The 22,523-nt window shown below is 33.2% G+C and overlaps 1 long non-coding RNA gene across 1 annotated transcript in view; it reads left to right on the top strand.

Annotated features, from left to right (window-relative positions):
* The first annotated feature begins 2,672 nt into the window (after positions 1-2,672).
* The window catches only part of LOC134731975 (uncharacterized), a 172,649-nt gene continuing 152,798 nt past the window's right edge, over positions 2,673-22,523 (top strand). The window contains exon 1 of the long non-coding RNA XR_010114734.1: positions 2,673-2,814. This is a non-coding gene — a long non-coding RNA (uncharacterized lncRNA). The remainder of the gene's footprint in view (positions 2,815-22,523) is intronic.

Raw genomic sequence — 22,523 nt, 5'->3', positions numbered from 1 at the left:
TTATGTTTTAAAAATTGGGAGAAACTATTTATTATAGAGCTGACAGTCCACAGGTGGACAATTCATAGGAATTATAAAAGACTCAACTATCCACTCTATTTTATTCTTAAACACTTAATCAGACTTTCGTAACTAGAATAAAGCGCTAAGGAAAATTAAACTCCATTAATTATTTCAAGGCCAATTTAGTGATCACTTCTACTAAAGAATTATCTCAAGAGCATACAAAACATTCAGATAAGTGTAATTCAAATTTTTATAAAATTGATCTAGAGATCATCTTTCAAAATAAAAATAAACATGATTTATAATTTTGAATGCATAAAATAAAATTCAATATATTAGCAATATTAATGTCATTTATTTGATGAAAATTTAAGACACTGGTTTTCACAATATTCTGTTTAATTGAAATTCCATTTGTTCTTATAATCCCATATTTTTGCAAATTCTCTTAAAACTTAAATTTCAATTTTACAAAATCAGACAATTGTAATGACAAAATTGTACAATAGAAAATATATGAAAATAATAGAGTCTATGGGCCGGGCGCGGTGGCTAACACTTGTAATCCCAGCACTTTGGGAGGCCAAGGTGGACGGATCACATGAGGCCATGAGTTCGAGACCAGCCTGGACAACATGGTGAAACCTCGTCTCTACTAAAAATACATGAAAATAGCCCGGTGTGGTGGCAGGCGCCTGTAATCCCAGCTACATGGGAGGCTGAGGCAGGAGAATCACTTGAGCCCATTAGGCGGAGGTGTCAGTGAGCTGAGATCATGCCACTGCACTCCAGCCTGGGTTACAAGAGTGAAACTCTGTCTCAACAGGCCCTGGTGTGTGATGTTCCCCTTCCTGTGTCCATGTGTCCTCATTGTTGTGGGGTAGGGGGAGGGGGGAGGGATAGCATTTGGAGATATACCTAATGTTAAATGACGAGTTACTGGGTGCAGCACACCAATGTGGCACATGTATACATATGTAACTAACCTGCACGTAGTGCACATGTACCCTAAATCTTAAAGTATAATAAAAAAAAAAAACTCTGTCTCAAAATAAAATAAAATAATAGAGTCTATGACACATCCTATGCTAGACAAGTGACATCCAATATCATTTGTAAAAAATCTAAAAAAGGAATTTCAGCTTTTTAAAGATACAATTGAACAGAAAGTAAATTCTTAATATAAAATCATTAGAGGCACAAAATTGTCACATATACAGAATTGTTGAATGAATGAGAGAAAAGAAAGAGAATCCTGGTTTTATTTTCTCTTAGAAAGACTTGAGGTGTAATTAAAACACAGCAAAATTCGGATAAGGTATCTGAATTAATTAACAACATAGAGAATCAAGTAGGAAATAGATTGAATATAAGGTCAGGAGGGATCCAAAATCCTTATTTTTAAAATTCTTGAATAGTATAAATGAATTAAAATGCGGCTCTGGATCTATTTTCTCTTTTAGGATCATAGAGAAGAGTGTATTTCCTCATAATCCTATGTCTAAGAAAGCTTTTTTTTTTTTTTTTTTTAGACCGAATCTCACTCTGTCTCCCAGGCTGGAGTTCAAACGGGCAATCTCAGCTCACTGCAACTTCTGCCTCCCAGGTGCAAGCGATTCTCGCCTCAGACTCCTGAGTAGCTGGGATTTCAGGCACCTGCCACCATGCCTGGTTAATTTTGTACTTTTAGTAGAGATGGGTTTTCACCATGTTGGCCAGGCTGGTCTCAAACTTCTGGCCTCAAGTGATCTGCCTGCCTCGGCCTCCCAAAGTGCCGGGATTACGGACGTGAGCCACCACGCCTGACCTTAAGCATATTTTAAAAGGTTATTTGAAAATAGTATTTAATATACAAAAAAAATGGCAAAAATAAATAATGCAAAGAGCACCTGTGTCTTCTTACTCAGATTTACCCAATGTTAACATTTGGACCAGTTGCTAAGTTAACATTTACGCTCTCTCACACTTCTTTTCTATCCTAGTATGTGTCTCTTATTTCTCTTTATCCAAAATGAACTTTTGAGCATCAGTTGCAGGTAACATGTTTCTCTAAATATTTTCATATGTATTTCCTAAGAATAAACACATTCAGTTGCATAATTACAGAATAGTTATCAACTTCAGTATGTTTACTATTGGTATAGTACTGTAATCTGCCATTACATTCTAATTTTGTTAGCTTGTCCATTAATAGCTTTTTCTCCCCTCCAGTGCAACGTCCAGTCTAGATTACATATGACATTAAGTTGTCATATATCTCTAGTGTATTTTGATCTGAAGTATTTCCAAGGCTATTTTATCGACAATGATATTTTCAATTATAGTTCTCCCAATCCACCCCCCCTTATTTAATAATAAAAACAAATCTTCAATTTGATTTTGTTTGATACAATCTCATGATTAAAACAAGTTTATATATTTTCAGCCAGAATACTATAAAAGATATGTTGTGTGCTTTTCAGAACATCACCTCATGAAGCATGTGATGTCTGTCTGTTGCTCATCAGTGATATTAATTTCAGTTGCTTGTTTTTCTTTTGTAGTTACTGTTCTTTTCCTTGTAGTCTGTGGAAACACGCTTTAAGTTCACGCAAATATCTCCCTCTCTCTCTCTCTCTCTTTTTTTTTTTGCTCAGAACTTCCCTCCCCAAGTTTTCAACCGTTCATGACTATACTTCTCTCTTTCACCAGCCTTTAATTTGCAAAAAGGATTATTAATATCAAAACCTGCAATTATATTTGCACCAACCTAATATTTAAACGGCATCACTTAATCTGCATTTATCAAGAAGCACTCAGCATTTCAAGGTAAGAAATAGTATTCCTGTCTCATTTATGCATGTATGTATTTAGGATTGATGAAGATTTAAGAATTCTTTTTTACTCAAGTGTTTACAATTGATCGCTGCCTTTATTTTCATGCTCAAATTGTCACATATCTGTACTTTAGGACTAGCTATTATCCTTATGACAGGTAATATCATTTCTTTTAGTATTTTCTTACTTTTGGACATATTTCAAGTTTATTTTGTCTCTACTCTACTCTGACTGGAATCTACCACTCTTTGTGGAGCCCTGGTTTCTTTTTAAAAAATGATATTAAGGCCGGGCGCGGTGGCTCATACCTGTAATCCCAGCACTTTGGGAGGCCGAGGCGGGCGATCACCTGAGGTCAGGACTTCGAGGCCATCCTGGCCAACATGGTGAAACCCCATCTCTACTAAAAATACAGAAATTAGGCTGGTGTGGTGCCACATGCCTGTAGTTCCAGCCACTCAAGAGGCTGAAGCAGGAGAATTGCTTGAACGTGGGAGCAGAGGTTTCAGTGAGCCGAGATTGCACCATTGCACTCTAGTTTGGGTAACAAGAGTAAGACTTTCTCTCAAAAACAGAAAAAATAAAAAGATATTAGAAAATAAGACCTGAGCATATGTTCCCATTGTTACTGGAGTGTCTTAGCATCTAAGCTTTTTACCAGATAGTGGTAGAAAATGTGTGCATATACTTTCATATATATGTACATAAACATACATACATATGTGCATAGAGACACATAAATAACTATAAATGCATGTACACATATATATAGATATTTTAGAATCATGAGTTCACGCCTATTCCACCAATTTCAGTTTATCCCCATGGAGTTCTTGTTGCCTTTCTCTATTTCATGTGTGTATATCTCTTCTTTCTCAGTGAAAACCCAACTTTAGAAAAAATCAACACATTTACTTGTTAGATCAATTTGATGAGACATCTGAAATGTTTTCAGAGCTGTTTCATTCATATGAATACAAATATATATATATACACACACAAACACACAAACACACACACAAATTAGAGATTTGTCATCTCCTGATTACCTAAGACTGAAGGCATATAGTTAAATATTTTATTCATAAAGTACTTTTTCTTCTTTCCTTTTTCTTTTTTTCTTCTGTCTCTTACTTTTTTCAATGTAGCTATTTTCTTTGAAATATAACTACAGGGTTTGTTCCAGCTTATTTTTTTCCCTTTTCATTCTAGTTGATTTAATTTTCCTTGAAAAATACATACGACATAATTTAAAAGTCAAAACATTGAAAAAGTTTAACCCAAAAAATTGTTACTCTTTCTCATACATCGTTCACCCTTATTTTCAACCTTTGTAGGTATTCGTCTTCATTGTTTTCTGGTTTTTCCTTCCTGTGTTTCCTTTTGTAATGGTCATAAAGGTATGTATGGATGGGTGTATGCACGTATATGTATATTTATGTAAGTGTGTGCATATATGTGTGGATGTTTATCTTCATATATAACTATATATTTCCTCCATTTTCTGACATCATATTTAGTACACTGTACATGTCCTTTGCATTTTGGAATTAACAATATCTCCTAAAACTCACTCCAAATCATTCACAGAGATCTTCTTTCTTCTTTTTCACAGCCAGGCTGAACTCCACACTTAATACAGTACAATAGATTCTAGTGATCTTCTATACCTGGACATTTAGATAGTTTCACATATTTTGTGATTACTTGTAAATGATGCTTCAATGACTATCTTGTCCATATCTAATTTTCATTATTAGAGATGTTTTTCAGGGTAAATTATTGGAAGTGGAGTAGCTGGGATGAAAAGTAGCTGTCTACCTATTATGGGCTAAATTGTGACTCCCCAAAGTTTATATGCTGGAGCACAACCCCAAGTACCTCAGAATATGACTATATTAGGGCTTTCAAAGAGGTGATGAAGTTAACATGGGGCCCTTAGAGTGGAGCACAGAGTGACACAAAAAGTGTACACACAGAGAGAAATGACCACTTGGGACACAGTGAGAAGATGGCCACCTTCTAGCCAAAAAAGAGAGGACTCAGAAAAACTAAATCACTGACACCTTGATCTTGGACTTGTAGCTTACAGAACAGTAATAGAAGAATTTTTTGTTGTTTAAGCTACCTACTCTGCGATATTTTGTTATGGTGTCCCAGCAGACTAATACATTACCTATGCAGATATGTTAAGTAATATTAAATTGCCTTCCTATGCCTTATACTATTTTGCATTTCCGCAAACTTTAAATGAGATTATTTCTTTTCCTTCGACTTCACTAAACAGTGGATTGTCAAGATTTTCACTTTTGCCAATCTAATGAGTAGGAAATAGTACTCTAGGCAGTGTTAATTTGCATTTATCTTGTTAATAAAGTTGAAAGCCTTTTTATATGTTTGAGTCAGTCTTATATTATTTGTTAGAATTGTTTGTAACTTTTGTTGATATTGCTACATATTTATTCTTTTTACCCTTTGATGTTTAAAAATTCTTTTAATATTATGGATATTAGCCCTTACCTGTGCAAAAAGTCACAAATATTTTCTCGTAGTCTGTCATTTGTCTTTGAAATCACTTGTGCTGTTTTTGCTTTGCAAAAGTTTTCTTTTATATTTATATAATCAAATGTATCAATAGTTTATTTTATTACATCTGAATTTACCATCATAGTTAGAAGGTCTTTTCCCAGACTGTAGAAGAATTAGCCAATAATTATTTTTAGTATTTTTATAAACTTATTTTTTCTTTTAAGATCTCTGATAAACACATTCGGAGTTTACTCCTTCATTTTTTTGTGACATGTGGGATGAGTTATATTTCATCTTTTTCCAGGTATTTATGCACTTATCCCAATATCATTTATTAAGAAGACTATCTCTACTTTAGTAATTTTATATATCAACTTTATAATGCACATAGATTTTTATATGTTGTTCTAGAATTTCTATTATATATGTTTTTAATTTTACTTTTAATTTTTGTTGGTGCATAGTAGGTGTATATATATATATATATATTTTTTTTTTTTTTTTTTTTTTTTGAGACGGAGTCTCGCTCTGTCGCCCAGGCTGGAGTGCAGTGGCGCAATCTCGGCTCACTGCAAGCTCTGCCTCCCGGGTTCACGCCATTCTCCTGCCTCAGCCTCTCCAAGTAGCTGGGACTACAGGCGCCCCCCCCCACCATGCCCGGCTAATTTTTTGTATTTTTTTTTTTTAGTAGAGACGGGGTTTCATCGTGGTCTCGATCTCCTGACCTCGTGATCCGCCCCCCTCAGCCTCCCAAAGTGCTGGGATTACAAGCGTGAGCCACCATGCCCAGCCATAGGTATATATTTTTATAGGGTACATGGGATATTTTGATACAGGCATACAATGTGTAATAATCATATTAGGGTAAACAGGGTATCCAATACCTCAAGCAATTATTCTTCATATTACTAACAATCTTATTGTACTCTTAGTTACTTAAAAGTATATGATAGTATTATTGACTATATTCACTTTATTGTGTTATCAAATAGTAGATCTTATTCATTCTTTCTGTTTTTAGTACCCCTTACCCATGTCCACATCCCCTGACCCCATACTACACTTCCCAGCCATTGTAAACCACCATATTCCTCTCATTGTCTATGAGTTCAATTGTTTTCATTTTAGGTCCCACAAATACATGAGAACATGCATAGTTTCTGTTTCTGTGCTTGCTTTATTTTACCTAACATAATGACTTCCATTCCATCCATGTTGTTGCAAATGACAGGATTTCATTCTTTTTTATGGTGAGTAGTACTCCATTTTGTATATGTATCACATTTTCTTTATCCATTCATCTGTTGATGGAAACTTAGGTCACTTCTAAATTTTAGCTATTGTGAAGAGTGTTACCGGCATTTGTTACTGTCTGTTTTCTTGGATAAAAGCCATTTTAACTGGAGTGAGATGCTATCTCATGGTAGTTTTGATTGGCATTTCTCTGATGATAAATGATGATAAGCACCTTTTCATATACCTGTTTGTTATTTGTATGTCATTTGAGAAGTGTCTATTCAGATATTTTGCCCAGTTTAAAAATCAGATTATTAGATTTTTTTTTCTAATAGAATTGTTTGAGTTCTTCATATATTCTGGTTATTAATCTCTGTCATATGGGTAGTTTGGAAATACTCCCGTTCTGTGGGTTGTCTCTTCACTTTGTTGACTGTATCCTTTGCTGTGTAGAAGCTTTTTTAACTTGATCTGATTCAATTTGTCCATTTTTGCTTTGGCTGCCTGTGCATGTGGGATATTACTCAAGAAGTCCTTGCCCACTCCAATGTAATGAAGAATTTACTCAATGTTTTATTTTACGTTCATAGTTTGAGATCTTAGATTTAAGTCTTTTAACTATTTTAATTAGACTTTTGGGTATGGTGAGAAACAGGGATTTAGTTTCATTCTTCTGCATATATATATATATCGATTTTTTTCCAGGAGCATTTGTTGAAGATACCGTCATTTTCCCATTGTATATTCCTGACACCATTGTCTAAAATGAGTTCACTGTAGATGTATGGATTTGTTTCTGGGTATTGTTTTCTGTTGAATTGGTCTATGTGTCTGTTTTTATGCCGTATCATGCTGTTTTGGTTACTATAGCTCTGTAGTGTAATTTGAAGTCAGGTAATGTGATTTCTCCAGTTTTGTTGCTTTTGCCCAGTATAACTTTGGTTATTCTGGGTCTTTTATGGTTCCATATAAATTTTACAATGTTATTTCTACTTTATTGAAGAATGTCTTGGTATTCTGATAGGGATTAAAGTGACTCTGTAGATTGCTTGGGTGGTATGGACATTTTTAACAATATTGATTCTTTCAATCCATGAACATAGAATACCTCTCCATTTTTTTTTTTTTTTTTTGCATTCACTTTAACTTCTCTTACCAATGTTTCAGTTTTCACTGTAGGAATCTTTAAGTTCTTTGATTAAGTTAATCTCTAGGTATTTAATTGTATTTTCAGCTATTATAAATGCTATTACTTTCTTGATTTCCTTCTCAGATTGTTTTCTGTTGGCATAGAGAAATGCTACTGACTTTATATGTTAATTTTGTGTCCTTTAAACTTACTGAATTTGCTTATCAGTTCTAATAGTTTTTTCGTGGATTATTTAGGTTTTTCCAAGTATAAAATCATATAATCTGAAAACAAAGATACTTTGACTTTTTCCTTTTCAATTGGGATGCCCTTTATCTCTTTCTCTTATGTGATTGCTCTGTCTAGAACTTTCAGTGCTATGTTGAATAACAGTGATGAAAGTGGACGTCATTGTCATGTTTCAAATCTTAGAAGAAAGCCTTTCAGTTTTTCCTCATTCAGTATGATACTAGCTTTGGGTCTGTCAGGTATGGCTTTTATTATGCTGAGGTATGTTCATTCTCTACCCAGGATTTTTTACAGTTCTTTTTAATATATATTTTTATTATACTTTAAGTTCTAGAGTTTTTATCATGACAGGATGTTGAATTTTATCAAATAATTTTTCAACATCAATTAAAATGATCATATTGTTTTCTGTCCTTTATTCTGTTGATATAATATATCACACTGATTGATACACCTCTGTGGAACCATCCTTGCATCCTTGGGATAATTCCAACTTGGTCATGATGAAGAATCTTTTAATGTATTTTTGAATTTTGTTTGCTAGTATTTTGTTAAGGATTTTTGCATAAATGTTCAACAGAGATATTGGCCTGCAGTTTTTTGTTTTATGTGTCTTTGTCTAGTTTTGATATCAGGGTAATACTGGCCTCATAGAATGGGTTTGAAAGTATTCCTTCTGCCTCTATTTTTTGGAATAGTTTGTGTAGGATTGGCATATGTTATTTAAATATTTGATAAAATTCAGCAATGAAACCATTGGGTCCTTGACTTTTATTTGCTGGAGTCATTTTATTATGGATTTGATCTCATTACTTGTCATTGGTTTGTTCAGGTTTGGATTTCTTCACAGTTCACTTACATGTGTCGAGGAATTTATCCATTTCCTCATTAGAGACTAATATGAGCAACGGTATGCCACTTTATTGGCAGATAGTGTAGACTAATGATCACTTGAAATTTTGCACTAACAGCACTAATGTCTCTGTTTTCATCTCTTATATTATTTATTTGGATCTTCTCTCTCTCTCGCTCTCATTTATTTTCTTCTTAACAAGACGAGTTTTCAATTAGTTGCTCTTTTGTATTTTTCTTTGTTTCAATGTTATTTATGTCCACTTTATTCTTTATTATTTCTTTCCTTCAACTAACTTGGCATTTGGTTTGCTCTTGCTTTTCTGGTTCTTTCAGATGAACGTTAGTTTGGCTATCAGGTTTTTTCTTTTTTGTTTTTTGATGTAGACACTTATAAACTTCCCTCTTTCTACTGCTTTTGTCATATCCCATGTATTTTGGTACATAGTGTTTTCATTATAATTTTTTTTAACATTTAAAAAATTTTTCTTCTTAATCTGTTCATTGATCCACTGGTCATTTAGGTTTATATCATTTAATTTTCTTGTGTTTTATAGTTTCCAAAATTTTTCTTGTTGTTAATTTCTAGTTTTATTCCATTGTGGTCAAAGGAAATACTTGATATTATTTCAATATTTTTGAATATTTTAAGACTTCCTTTACAGTTGAACATATCACCTATCATTGAAAATTAGCCATGTGATGAGGAGAAGAATGTTTACTCTGTAGCCATTCAATGAAAAATTCTGTAAATATCTACTAAGTCCATTTGGCCTACAGTGCACATTAAGTCTGATGATTTTCTGTCCAGATGATCTGTCCAATACTCAAAGTGGGATGCTGAAGTCTCCAAATATTATTGTATTTGGGTCTTTCTCTCTCTTTAGTTCTAATGATATTTGCTTTATATGCCTAGGTGTTCCAAGTGTTGGTTGCACATACATTTACAATTGTTATATCATCTTGTTGTATTGATCCCTTTATCATTATATAATAGCCTTCATAGTTTTTACCTTGAAATCTATATTGTTCATTATAAGCATAGCTATTCCACGCCTTTTGGGTTTCTAATTGCATAGAATATCTTTTTTTCATCCCTTTATTTTCAGTCTGTGTGTCCTTATAGGTGAAGTGTGTTTGTTGAGGCAAGAGATAAATGGCTCTTTTTTGTTGTTGATGTTCATTTAGCCACTCACTCTATGTCTTTTGATTGGAGGATTCAATCCATTTAAATTCAATGTTGCTTTGGATAAGTAAGGACTTACTCCTCGTGTTTTCTTCTTTGCTTTCTGGTTGTTTTCTGGTCTTCTTTCTCTCCCTTATTTTCTTCCTTCCTGTCTTCCTTTTAGTAAAGGTAATCTTTTTTTTCAGGTGTTATGTTTTAATTTATTTATATTATTTTTTGTATTCGTTGTATTTTTTTTATTTGAGGTAACTATGAGGCTTGCAAATACTATTTTATAACCCATTATTCTAACTGATGACAAGTCAACACTGATTGCATAAATAAACAAGCAAAATGAAAACAAATTAAAAACTCCATATTTTAAACTCATCTCTCCACATTTTAGCATTTTGTTGTTTCTTTTTATGTCTTACTATGCTGTCTTAAAAAGTTGTTGTATTAATAGTTAATGTTTTTGATTGGTTTATCTTTCATCTTCCTACTCAAGATATGAGTGATTTAAACACCACAATTACTGTATTATAATTTTCTGTATTTTTATCTGCACTTACTATTACCCATGACTTTTATACCTTTAAATAATTTCTTATTGCTCATCTCTTCTTTCAGACTGAAGAACTCCCTTTAGCGTTGTTTTGTAGGACAGGCCTGGTGTTTATGAAATCCCTCAGCTTTTGTTTGTCTGTGAAAGTCTTCATTTCTCCTTCATGTTTGAAGAATTTTTTTTGGCAGATATTCTATTGTAAGGTAAATGTATTATTTTTTCCCTCAGCACTTTAAATGTGTCATGTCACTCTCTTCTGGCCTGTAAAGTTTCCACTGAAAAGTCTCCTGCCAGAAGTACTGGAGCTCCATTCTATATTATTTGTTTTGTTTTGTTTTGTCTCCTTTTATTGCCTTTAGGATCCTTTCTTTATCTTTGACTTTTGGGAGTTTGATTATTAAATGCCTTGACATAGTCTTCCTTGGGTTAAATCTGCTTGGTGTTCTATAATCTTCTCGTACTTCAGTATTGATATTTTTCTCTAGTTTTGGGAAGTTTTATGCTATTATTCCTTTGAATAATCTTTCTACCCCCGTTTCTTTCTCTACCTCCACTTTAAGGTTAATAGCTATTACATTTGCCCTTTTAAGGCTATGTTTTTAAATCCTGTAGGTGTACTTCACTGTTTCTTGTTCTTTTTTTTTTTGTCTCCTCTGATTGTGTATGTTCATAGAGATTGTCTTTAAATTTACTAATTCTTTCTCCTGCTTGATCAATTCTCCTATTAAGAGACCCTACATGTTCATCACATTTCTCAACTCCAGAATTTCTACTTGACTCTTTCTAATTATTTAAATCCCTTTGTTAAATTTATCAGATAAAATTCTCAATTCCTCCTCTGTGTTTTCTTGAATTTCTTTGCATTTCCTCAAAACAGCTATTTGAATTGCCTATCTGAAAGGTAACATATCTCTGCTTTCCGGGATTGGTCTGTTGTGCCTTATTTAATTCATTTGGTAAGATTATCTTTTTCTGGATAGTGTTCATGGTTGTGGATGTTTGCTGGTGGCTGGGTATTGAAGAGTTAGGCATTTATTGTAGTCTTCACAGTCTTGGCTTGTTTGTACCCTTCCTTCTTAGGAAGGTTTTGCAGGTATTTGAAGGGACTTGGGTGTTGTGATCTAAGTTTTTGGTCACTGCAGCTGTATCTGCAGTAGAGGGCACCTCAAGACCATTAATTTTGTAGCTCTTGCAGATTTGTAGAGGTACTACCTTGGTGGTCTTGGATACAATCTGGAAGAATTCTCTGGATAACCCGGCAGAGGCTCTTGTTCTATTCCCTTACTTTCTCCCCCAAAATGGAAACTCTCTCTCTGTGTGCCAACCTGCCTGGAGCTGGGTGTGGGGTGACAAAATTACCGCTGTGACCACCACCACTAGGACTGTGCTGGGTCAGACCTGAGGTCAGTAAAGCACCGAGTCTCGCCCAAAGCCCATTGTAACCACTGTTTGGCTACTAGCTGTGTTTGCTGAAGACCCTAGGGCTGTATGGTCAGCTGGTAGTAAAAGCTATTTAGAAGTCTTTATGTCCTTCCCTCCTGGCAGCAAGTTACTTGGGGTCCTGGGAAAATCCAGAGATGCTCTCTGAGATCCAGTACCTGAAGTCAGAAACCCCCCAAAAAAAAAACACACGATGTGCTATTTCATTGCAGCTAAGCTGACATCAAAATCACAAGACAAAGTTCTTCCAACTCTTCCCTCCCATTTCCTCAGGCAGTGAAGTCTCCACTTGTGTCTATCACCACTTCAGGCCCATGTGGACTACTGCCAAGGTACTGCTGATGTTTGCTTAGGGCCCAAGGTCTCTTCAGTCAGGTTGTGGTGAATGTTGCTAGGCCTGCTATCACTGGGCAGAACTCAACCTGTGTTCACAGAGGAAGCATTTATGCCAGCCCTAACCAGAGAGGACTCACCTATCCCAGCGGTTGGAACTTAAGTTTTAGCAAACCTCATTTCCATGAGCTACAGTGCTCTGGGGTTCTAAATAAACTTGAAAGGCTGTCTAGGCCACAAGGACTGCAACTCCTAGGCAAGTTCTAGTGCTGTACCGGGCTTGGAGTCAGTAAACTTGTGGGGCATGTGACACAGTGACACATTCACTCTTCAGGGCAGTGGGCTAGTCTCTGGCCCAGAGTAGGTTCAGAAATGCCATCCAAGAGCCAAGGCCTGGAATTGGGGGCCCCAAGAGCCCACTTAGTATTACTTCTCACTGTGGTCAAGCTGGCACCTAAACTGTAAGACAAAGTTCCCTTTATTCTTCCCTCTTATTTTCTCAAGAAGAAGGGGTCTTTCCTAATAGCCACCACAGCTATGAATATGCTGGGTCACGCTTGAAGCCTACACACTTCCGAGTCTCACCCAGGGCCCATGGTTTGTACTAACTAATTACAACTGCTGATTATTCAAGACCCAAGAGCTCTTCAGTCAGGTGATAAATCCCACCAAGACTGAGTCCTTCCTTTCAAGGCAGTTATGTCCCTTCTAGCTCAGAATGTATCTAGAAACATCATTTGGGAGCTAGAACCTGAAATGGGGTCCTTACAACTCTGCCCAGTGCCCTATACTACTGTGGCTGAGGTGATATCCAAGTTGCAAAACAAAGTCCTCTTTCCTCTTCCTTCTCCTCTCCTCAAGCAGAAGGAAGGGCTATCTTTCAGAGCTGTGTTCTGATTTGCCGGGATTGGGGAGGAGTGGTACAAGCCCTTTTTTAACTGTCACTGCTCACATCTCACTGGGTCACATGCCCCACAAGTTCACCGGTTCCACGCCCAGTATGACAATATGACTTGTCTAGGAGTTGCAGTCCTTGTGGCCTAGACAGCATTTCAAGCTTATTTAGAATCCCAGAGCACTGTAGCTCATGGCAACGAGCTTTGCCAAAACTTAAGTTCCAACTTCTTGGATAGGTTGATCCTCTCTGGTTAGAGCTGGCATAAATGCTCCTTCTGCGGGCTCCCTCCAAATTTTGCCCCATGATAATAGCACTGAGTTCCCACAATTGCTGAACTCTTTGTTGCCTAAGTGCACAGATTCTCTCTGCATGCTACTGGGCCACTGCTAGAGGATGGGGAAGTTGTGATGTAAGTGCTTCAAGACTGTTTTTCCTACCCTCTTCAGTGCCATGTCCAGCAGTATGAAGCGAAAACCAGGTATTCTGATTGCTCACCTGGTTTTTGGTTCTTATGAAGTTGCTATTTTGTGTAGATGGCTGTCAAATTTGATGTTCCTACGGGGAAGACAATTGATGGAGGCCTCTATTTGGCCACCTTTCTCCCTCCCCTCCGTCTCTATCATATTCTTTCGGTATCCGAAATGAAAATACTTGCTGATATATAGTTAGAAGACACATTCTGTTTCTCTGCCAGTGTAAATGGTCTGCTTTATTTTCTAGTCCATCATTTGTAATTTTCTGAGACAGGAATTAGAATAATTTCCTTTGCATACACAGTCATCAATTAGAAATTACACAAATGATTTTCATTTATTTTACTTTTAAATATTCGTTTTACATGTGTTTAACAAGAGGAGAAAATCTTCTTATACACAGAAGCATGGCAAGGCATATGTCAGAAGATCTAAAAATATTTTATTTTTATGGTTTTAATACAAATATTTTAAAATGTCTTTGTTAGACATTTCATGTTTGAAAGAAATCCACTATTTCTGCAGATCCCTTTTACTAACTATAAAATAATCAGAAGAGAAAAGTAAACTTTTTTCTCAATATTTTATTTGAAATTTATAATAAATATGAAACTGCTCTTAGTAATTCTAATTAATGTATCTTTCTATTGGTTATATCATAAACTATATATTTGCAAACAATACCACTTCAAACTCAATTTAATCACCATCCACAATAATTACCACAGCCAATAGTCATTTTAATATTGTACTAGAACAGTATTATCATTTGCACAATCTATTCCCATAATAATTATTTGAAAGTAAATAACTATGAAATTCTAAAACATCTTCAATGACCTTAATTATTTTATTACCACAGGTAATAATCTTATAATACAAAGATCTAATGGTTTACCTTTGCCCTACTCATGAAAATAATGAAACAAACTATTTTTATTATACATATGAAAGTATTAATTTGATATTTAAAATACAATCTAATGGTTTACCTTTGCCTTACTTATGAAAATAATGAAACAAACTATTTTTATTATACATATGAAAGTATTAATTTGATATTCAAAATACATCTAATATTAATATATTATGCAGTATGTCCAGTTTTTTTTTTTAAATGCTACTATCTGTGATATTTGCCTCAGAGGTAAGGAATAGAACATATTAAATTAATGTCTTGACCCATAATTTATTGCAAGCTCCGTGTGTCAAGTATATAGTATACCTTATTTTTATTAAGTCAAAATTGATTTAATTGAGTTATGTCTTTTTACTTGTAACCAATTATCATTCGGTCAAATAATTTTGCTTAAAAATTACTAGTATAACTACTCTGGTGTATAAGAATTAATTTTCTTTACATCAAGTGTAAGCCTTGTCAATATGAGTTGGAAGCATGGATAGGCATCTTAATAATTTTTAACACAGATTCGAGTCAATTGACTAGTATAACACTTTTCTATATTCAAACCTACAGTTTACTTATGGCATTTCTATACATAAAAAGGTCTTACCGGGATTTTTAATGGCAAAACTTCATCCATTGTCTTATCAATTCATTTGATCAAATTTGACCTTACTTCTTTGTTTATTTCAGAATAGTATTTGTTCTTTACTTATAATGACTTAATCTAAATTATATGTTAAGTGATTATAAAGGAAGAAATCTGATTCCATTTTGGGTTTCTTTCTTGTCCTGTCATCTACTGGCATAGCAAAAGTCTTACAAGCTTAATAACTTAAATATTCTCCACTAAATATCTTATTTCTCCCCAAATCATTAGTTCTCCTTTCTGTGGATGTGTGGTTCTCTTTTCAAGAAGAAAGCATGAAATATTCCTGAAGATAAACGTGTTTTGTAGTGTTTATAAAATTCTGGTCTAAGTGCCAGTATATTATTAAATCCAGATTTCTGATCTGTGTTTTTTTTCAAAACAAATAATAGTTTTACTAAAATTCAATCAGGTCTGAATATCAACTTCTACCTCATACATTTTTCAAATCTCTGCTAAATATATTTTTGTCTAGCAGTATTTTTTCACTTTGATATCTACTAAGCCAGTCAATTGTTTCTTTCTTACCCTTTTATATCAAACCTCTCTTAAAAATTTAACTAGCAAACTGCTTGAAAATGGATTTACTAGAAAGCAGTTTCACATAACCTATCAATTCACATGACTAAAGTGTAAACTATAGTTCACGTCTGAATCAGTGGGCTTTAATCATCATTCGTATTTGTTAGTCGATAGCAAAATGTGTTAGAAGTTAGTGTTTTCATCTGAAAAATCAGGTTAATATAAATTATTATTATTGATTAAACTTAATGAATAAAAGTAAACAGAAAAAACTTTAACGACCATGTTTAATCTTATATCAAGTTTGTTAATATTTATAATTTCATGATAAAATAATCCAATTATATATTCTAGTCATATTAATAGCATAGACTTTATAAATGTTATTTTTAAAAAGAGCTATTTTATGAATACAGGAATTTAAGATATTATTCTCATCTTTTTTTCATAAGAAACAAATGTTCATACTTTCTAAGAGTCCTAAACAAAGAGTTATAGCATAGAAATACTTACTGCCCTAAAACTATCCTATGGTGAATTACATATGTAACAACAACAAAAACATTTTAAAAGTTTTGATGTAAACCTCTGGTCTCTTGCATTATTTATATTTATCCAAAGATGATTTCTAGAAACAATTTTAGTCAGCTTTTTAAAATTTAATATATTGTTGTGAAGAGAGGCAAAGATATGAAGTAATGGACTATTTATACTCTCATGGTTGACTTTAACCAATACATTTCAAATAAGATATTTTATTTAGGTTTTACAAAAAAAATCATAATTCCAAATGACAATCTTACTATGACACATTATTTAAAAAATTCAGATAAGAGTAGTTTGACCAAGTAGAAAGAGAATAGAGCTATGGTGACGTTTAAAAGAGCTTCACAGAATTCCAAGGACTACCAGGAGCATAGCTTGGAAACCAGCACTGAAGGCAATTATTACTTTGGATAAAATAATTTCAAAGCTAAGCTTTTGTTAAACTAATTGGTTGTGCCAACTTTTTACATAGACAGGAAACAGTTTAAATTGTCATTTTTATTATTGAAATGAAGTTTTTCATTTTGAAATAAAGTGTTTATGGAAATAGAATAAATATAGCATATTTACCACATATGTCATATTGCATATTTTCCATATAGCAGTGCACTATATAATGTATTTTAATAAGAACTTTATATTAATATCTGAATAAGAACTTTAAATTCAGCTTCAAAACCATGATATATTTACCAGATTCAACATGTCAAATAGTTGAGTAATAACTGTCATAGTCCAGTCTTTGTGCATCGCAGTGTGGTGATTTCTCAAAAAACTTAAAACGGATTTGCTATTCCACTTATTAATCCCATTTTTGGCTATATATCCAAAGGAATATAAATCATTCTACCATAAAGACACTTGCATGCATATGTTCATCACAGCACTATTCACAGTAGTAAAGACATGGAGTCAACCTAAATGCCCATCAATGGTAGGCTGGATAAAAAAAAAATGTAGTATATATACACCATGGAATATTATGCAGCCACAAAAAAGAACAAGATCTTGTTCTTTGCAGCCACATGGGTAGAGCTGAAGGTCATTATCCCAAGCAAAATTGTGCAGAAACAGAAGACCAAGTACTACATGTTCTCACTTATAATTGGGAGTTAAATATTGAGTACACGTTGACACATGTGCACTTGGAGGGTGCAGGGTGAGAGGAGGGAGAGGATCACAAAACTGCCTATCAGGTACTATGCTTATTACCTGGGAAAATAAATAACCTGTACACTGAACACCTGTGACACACAATCTACCCATCTAAAAAACCTGCACATGTACCGCCGAACCTAAAGTAAAAGTTAAAAAAAGAAAAGAAAACTGTAAAGTTTGTTTGCCACTCTTCCTTTTGGGGCGACGAGGTGTAGGGAGTAAATAAATGGACCCAGATAAATGAGATTTTATTCTTACTCTTCGGAATGATTCAGTGGTAAAAACCATTTCTTATGAGAATCTAGAAAGTTTTCTTTGAGGCTGTGGGATTCAATTTGCCTTTGAGTTTTAGAAGAATTTTAATAAATATATATGGCTAAGTAAAAGTGCTCCAGGGTAAAGGAAAGGTGGAATGAATAAAGGGACATACAAAGAGTAAAGAAGAGGTTGAGGACAAATAAGTAGATTAATATAACTGGAATTAAAAGTCTGCTGGGCGTAGTAGAACCTGTTGGCTAACATTTGAGAAAGGTAGGTGTCAGATGTGTATTAATTAAATGCCAGGTTGACTGTAATGTTGGAATTCAATGAAGAAAAAATCTAAATAATTTAGTTTAAGGTCAGGAAATGATTAATGTTAAATTGTGTTTACATTATTTCTACAGCAGCTCATATAGGGGGTAGGAAAGAAAAGATATCAAGCTATGAAAATACAGTAAAAGTGTTACTGGAAGCAAACAAATACTATGTTGGAAATTCAACTTCCATGAATTACACATTTCCTCTCTGACACCCAATAGAGCATTCCTGTGATATGCTACTTAAAATTCTACTTTAAAATAGATCTGGTTTTAAAGTCTATGTGGTTCTAGCTGTGTTAACTCCTGTATTTAGTTAGAAAGAATGAATAATACCTACTATTCTACAGCATAATAGAATAACTATAGTCAATAGTAATTGTACATTTAAAAATAACTTTAAGAGTGTAATTGGATTGTTTGTGACTCGAAGAATAAATGCTTGAGGAAATGAATACCCCATTCTTCATGATGTACTTATTTCATATTGCATGCCTGTATCAAAACATCTCATTTATCCCATCAATATATACACCTACTATGTACCCATAGGAATTTTAAAAAGTAAAACTAAACATTAAAATTAAAAATTGTAATCACTTGTATCTCACTTGTATCAGCAAAACAGGGACAATTTTAACACCTCTGAGTTGCATGTGACTGCAGTGCAGGTAATACTCAATGCCAAACTACTGTTCTCTTCCTGATAAAGCTCATATATGGAAGTTCCATCCATGTAATGAAGGGGAACCTTGTCACATAGACCTTCTTTGGAAATAGCATTATAAAACAGAGACAGAAAAAAAAGGGTACAAGGGCTAAATTTCATTTAGTTTTATATTAATTTAGTATTTCTTAAAATTTTTATTGCTTTTTTAAAATTTTAGAAAGTTATACCAAAGGAAAATATATTTCATTTGCCCTATTTACAATTTTAGTATGTTATCTCATAATAATACAAATGGGAACTTGCAATCTCAAAGGTAGATTCATAATTGACTTTTCCTATTTAGGCCAATATTGTTCTTTCCCTGGACTTTATTTTTCTCATTGTAGCTCACTTTTTTTCACTTAATAAATAATAATATTGTCACCAGAGTCTGCCTGGCAGCACTATATATACAAAACAGTGGAAGTACTCATTTGTATAGTAACAGAAAGTAGATCAAAGTCGACAAAATATTTAATTGACAAAAAAATCAGTCACCATTTTCCAATTGTCACTAAAAAGTAAATTTTACCGACATTCCTTTTAGCTTTCTTTGATAAATAGAAAAACTAAGCGAGATCTTAGGAGCAAATGTAACCAATCAGGAAAGCACTGTATTTCTTCTTAGATAGATCTTTGTAAACTTTGTTTATCTGGAGAAGTGCAATTTATCTACTCTCCTTCACCTAATTTTTCATTCTTTTTGACAACTAACATTAAGGTACTGCTGTTCTTTCATTCCTACTTGTAATTGCTTGTTTTACTGTTTAAAAAACTTATATTAAAAGGGAGAATATTGAAACTTGTTTGTACTTGACATGATGTGTAGATGAATCTACACTTTACTTCATGGCTGGTATACAGCAAGAATAACAGAAAAATCCCACATTTTTTTCTTCCACTATTTCCATATTCCTATTCATGTAATTGTGTGTGTATATATATATCTATATGTATAGATGTATATATAGATGTATATACATCTATATATAAATGTATATATAGATGTATATACATCTATACATACACACACATATACATATTATTATTCATGTAATTGTGTGTGTATATATATGTATATATGTATGTATATGTACACACACATACACACACACACACACATATATATACACACATGCACATAGCTTGCTATGCTCTGAGAGTAGCTCCCCTTTAAACAAGTAATAGAAAAATGAATCAGGAGCCTACACATGGCTAAATTTGTGCATATAAAAGAAAACTTGTCAAACAAAATAAAATAATATAAACATCAAAATTCAGACATCTACTTTCATTATTTAACTAAAATAAACTTTATCACAAAATAACCAGATATAGTCGAATATATAAAGTCTTATGAAGTATAAGCCTTTTATTATACCAGTGTAAGCATTCTTAAATTTTAGCTGCGTTTTAGAAAATATTCATGTGATCACTCTTTGATGCTGCTCTCGTTAGATGATTAGCTATGGCTTCACAGAGAAAGACACCCACTTATTGTGACAACTATTCAATCTCTGCATTTTATTGCAATAAAAGGACAACTAGACCAAGTATTTACACTTCATAGCCAGGTACACGCCTGGATGCTTGTACTTCCCATATGCCCTGGGACATGACAATTACCATCAGTAATGGCACCTACTTGCCTGCCCAGCTACCTGCTCTCCACAACTTCCTGGCCAGGACTGGGACACTCAAGAGCAGTGGGCAAAAGCTACAATATAGCCCACCACTGCCCTGATATTACATTGGTTTACTCATTGATCTCTAAGGTCTACCAACAGCTGCTCTCATCACCATTACCTATTTTTTAAAACACAACAACTACAACAGCAGCAAACTATTAGGTGACTTGTAGACTTAATAAATATATAATTTCATGTATATCATTTATTCGTTTTAATGTTAATGAATTCTTTCATTCTGTCTTTCAATTTGATGAAATAAAATTGATTACATTAAATTATTTTCTAACCCTTAAAATCCCCCGAGAATTTTATTCATTATTATTTCTATTATCAACCAAATCTAACTCATAGTATATTAGGTAGCCATTAACAAAAGTTAACCTTCTACAACTTGAACTAATGTCTTTGTATTATCATCTTAATTTTAGATTTTTGCAATCATTAGTAAACTTTGCAAACAGAATTAAAAAAACTTAAATATCTAAACACTAAACACTGTTCTGTAGCTATTTTCAACCTAGTGGTGGATACTAGCCTTGTATGTAAATGAAAATTATGAAAGGAAAGGGCCATCCCAGATTGACTAAGTAGAGAAGTGAAATGGTAGGCAACTGTTTTATAAGTCAATGTTTAAACCTTCTAAACTATGCACACGATGAACTAAACTGTAATTCTGATATGTTTACAATATTTACTTCTCCTTTGTATAAAAGACAATATGGGAAAATTTGTAAATGACAAGACATTTGTATTCCACTATTTTTCATTTGATGTGTATTGTTGATTTCCTTCCAGAATCTAAAAATTATATGCCTACATTTCTGACTAAATATGTTCTCTGTCTTTGGTTTGTTTTCCTCATTAGTATTCTTGATACTAGTTATTATAAAAAAATTCCTGCCACATAAAATAAATATTTAGAAGTAATTCAACTACCTTTATTTTGCTATTGCATATAGGTTTTCTTCTAAACCCGAGGCAAGAGTTTTTAATTTGAATTAGAAGCTAAAACTGAAGACTCACTTATTAATATAAAGCCTAGAAATGTCTGAGGAATTAGCAATTATTTTAATTAAACTATATTCTTGCAGATGAATAAATGAATAATTTTAGAGTCAATCAACCTACAGAAAATAATATTATAATGATACTTTTAAGTCACACATGCCACCAATGATTTCTAGGAAAAAAGTTATATTCTCCAAAAGAAAATTTCTTATTTTTTACTTACAATATCAATGAAATCTACTTTGAAACACTTTGTCATATTATATAATACCTATCCTGAGATCACCTAGTTTGACGATGAATAATTAAATAAAAGGAATACATTGTGATATTTTCCTTCAAAAATGGGGCAAGATACTTGCTGGGAATCTTTTTAGCAAGGCATTCACTAAATTAAAGCACTATGCAATAAAATGGTATTCATTATTTCAAAAATACCTGATTAAAATTTGATCTGTTATTCTTTTTACTATAAAGAAATGTATGTACTAGATAACACACCACTAAAGCCAATTAAAAATAACTAAGAATAAAAGTATGTGTTGACTATCAATTATTAGTATGAGTCAAATAGTGGAACAATAGCAAAAAAAACACACTATGAATTAACATTTTGATTCAATTTAATTATGAGCCTTCTCAGTGTTTACTTCACTCTCTCAGCTATAGGTCTGACTGCATGGTGAACTTTACCACTTAATTGTGCACAAAGGTGCTTACTGTAAATTACAATACTTATCATTCATGCATAGTCTCATTTAATCCATGTGACACCATTCTGATGTAGTTATTAATACATCTGTTTTAAGGTTGAAAAGACTGAAGATTTTGATAGAATAACATTTTCTCCATGAACACAAAACTAGTAAATAGTAAAACTAATTCAAATTTGATCTATCTGACCCTAGCGACCATATCATAGATCAATACTGGAGTATATGGGAGGTGCTAAAAATTTTATTTTAATATAATTTCAGATAACGTAAGAAAAGAAAATGAATACATTTTGTTTTATTTTATTATGGAGACTATTAACATGATTACAAAAGGCAATTTAAATAAGATA

This window comes from Symphalangus syndactylus, chromosome 19 (genome assembly GCF_028878055.3).
Source record: "Symphalangus syndactylus isolate Jambi chromosome 19, NHGRI_mSymSyn1-v2.1_pri, whole genome shotgun sequence".
Lineage (NCBI taxonomy): Eukaryota > Metazoa > Chordata > Mammalia > Primates > Hylobatidae > Symphalangus > Symphalangus syndactylus.
Note: the sequence above shows the minus strand (reverse complement) of the source record. Positions and strands in the feature narration are given on the sequence as shown.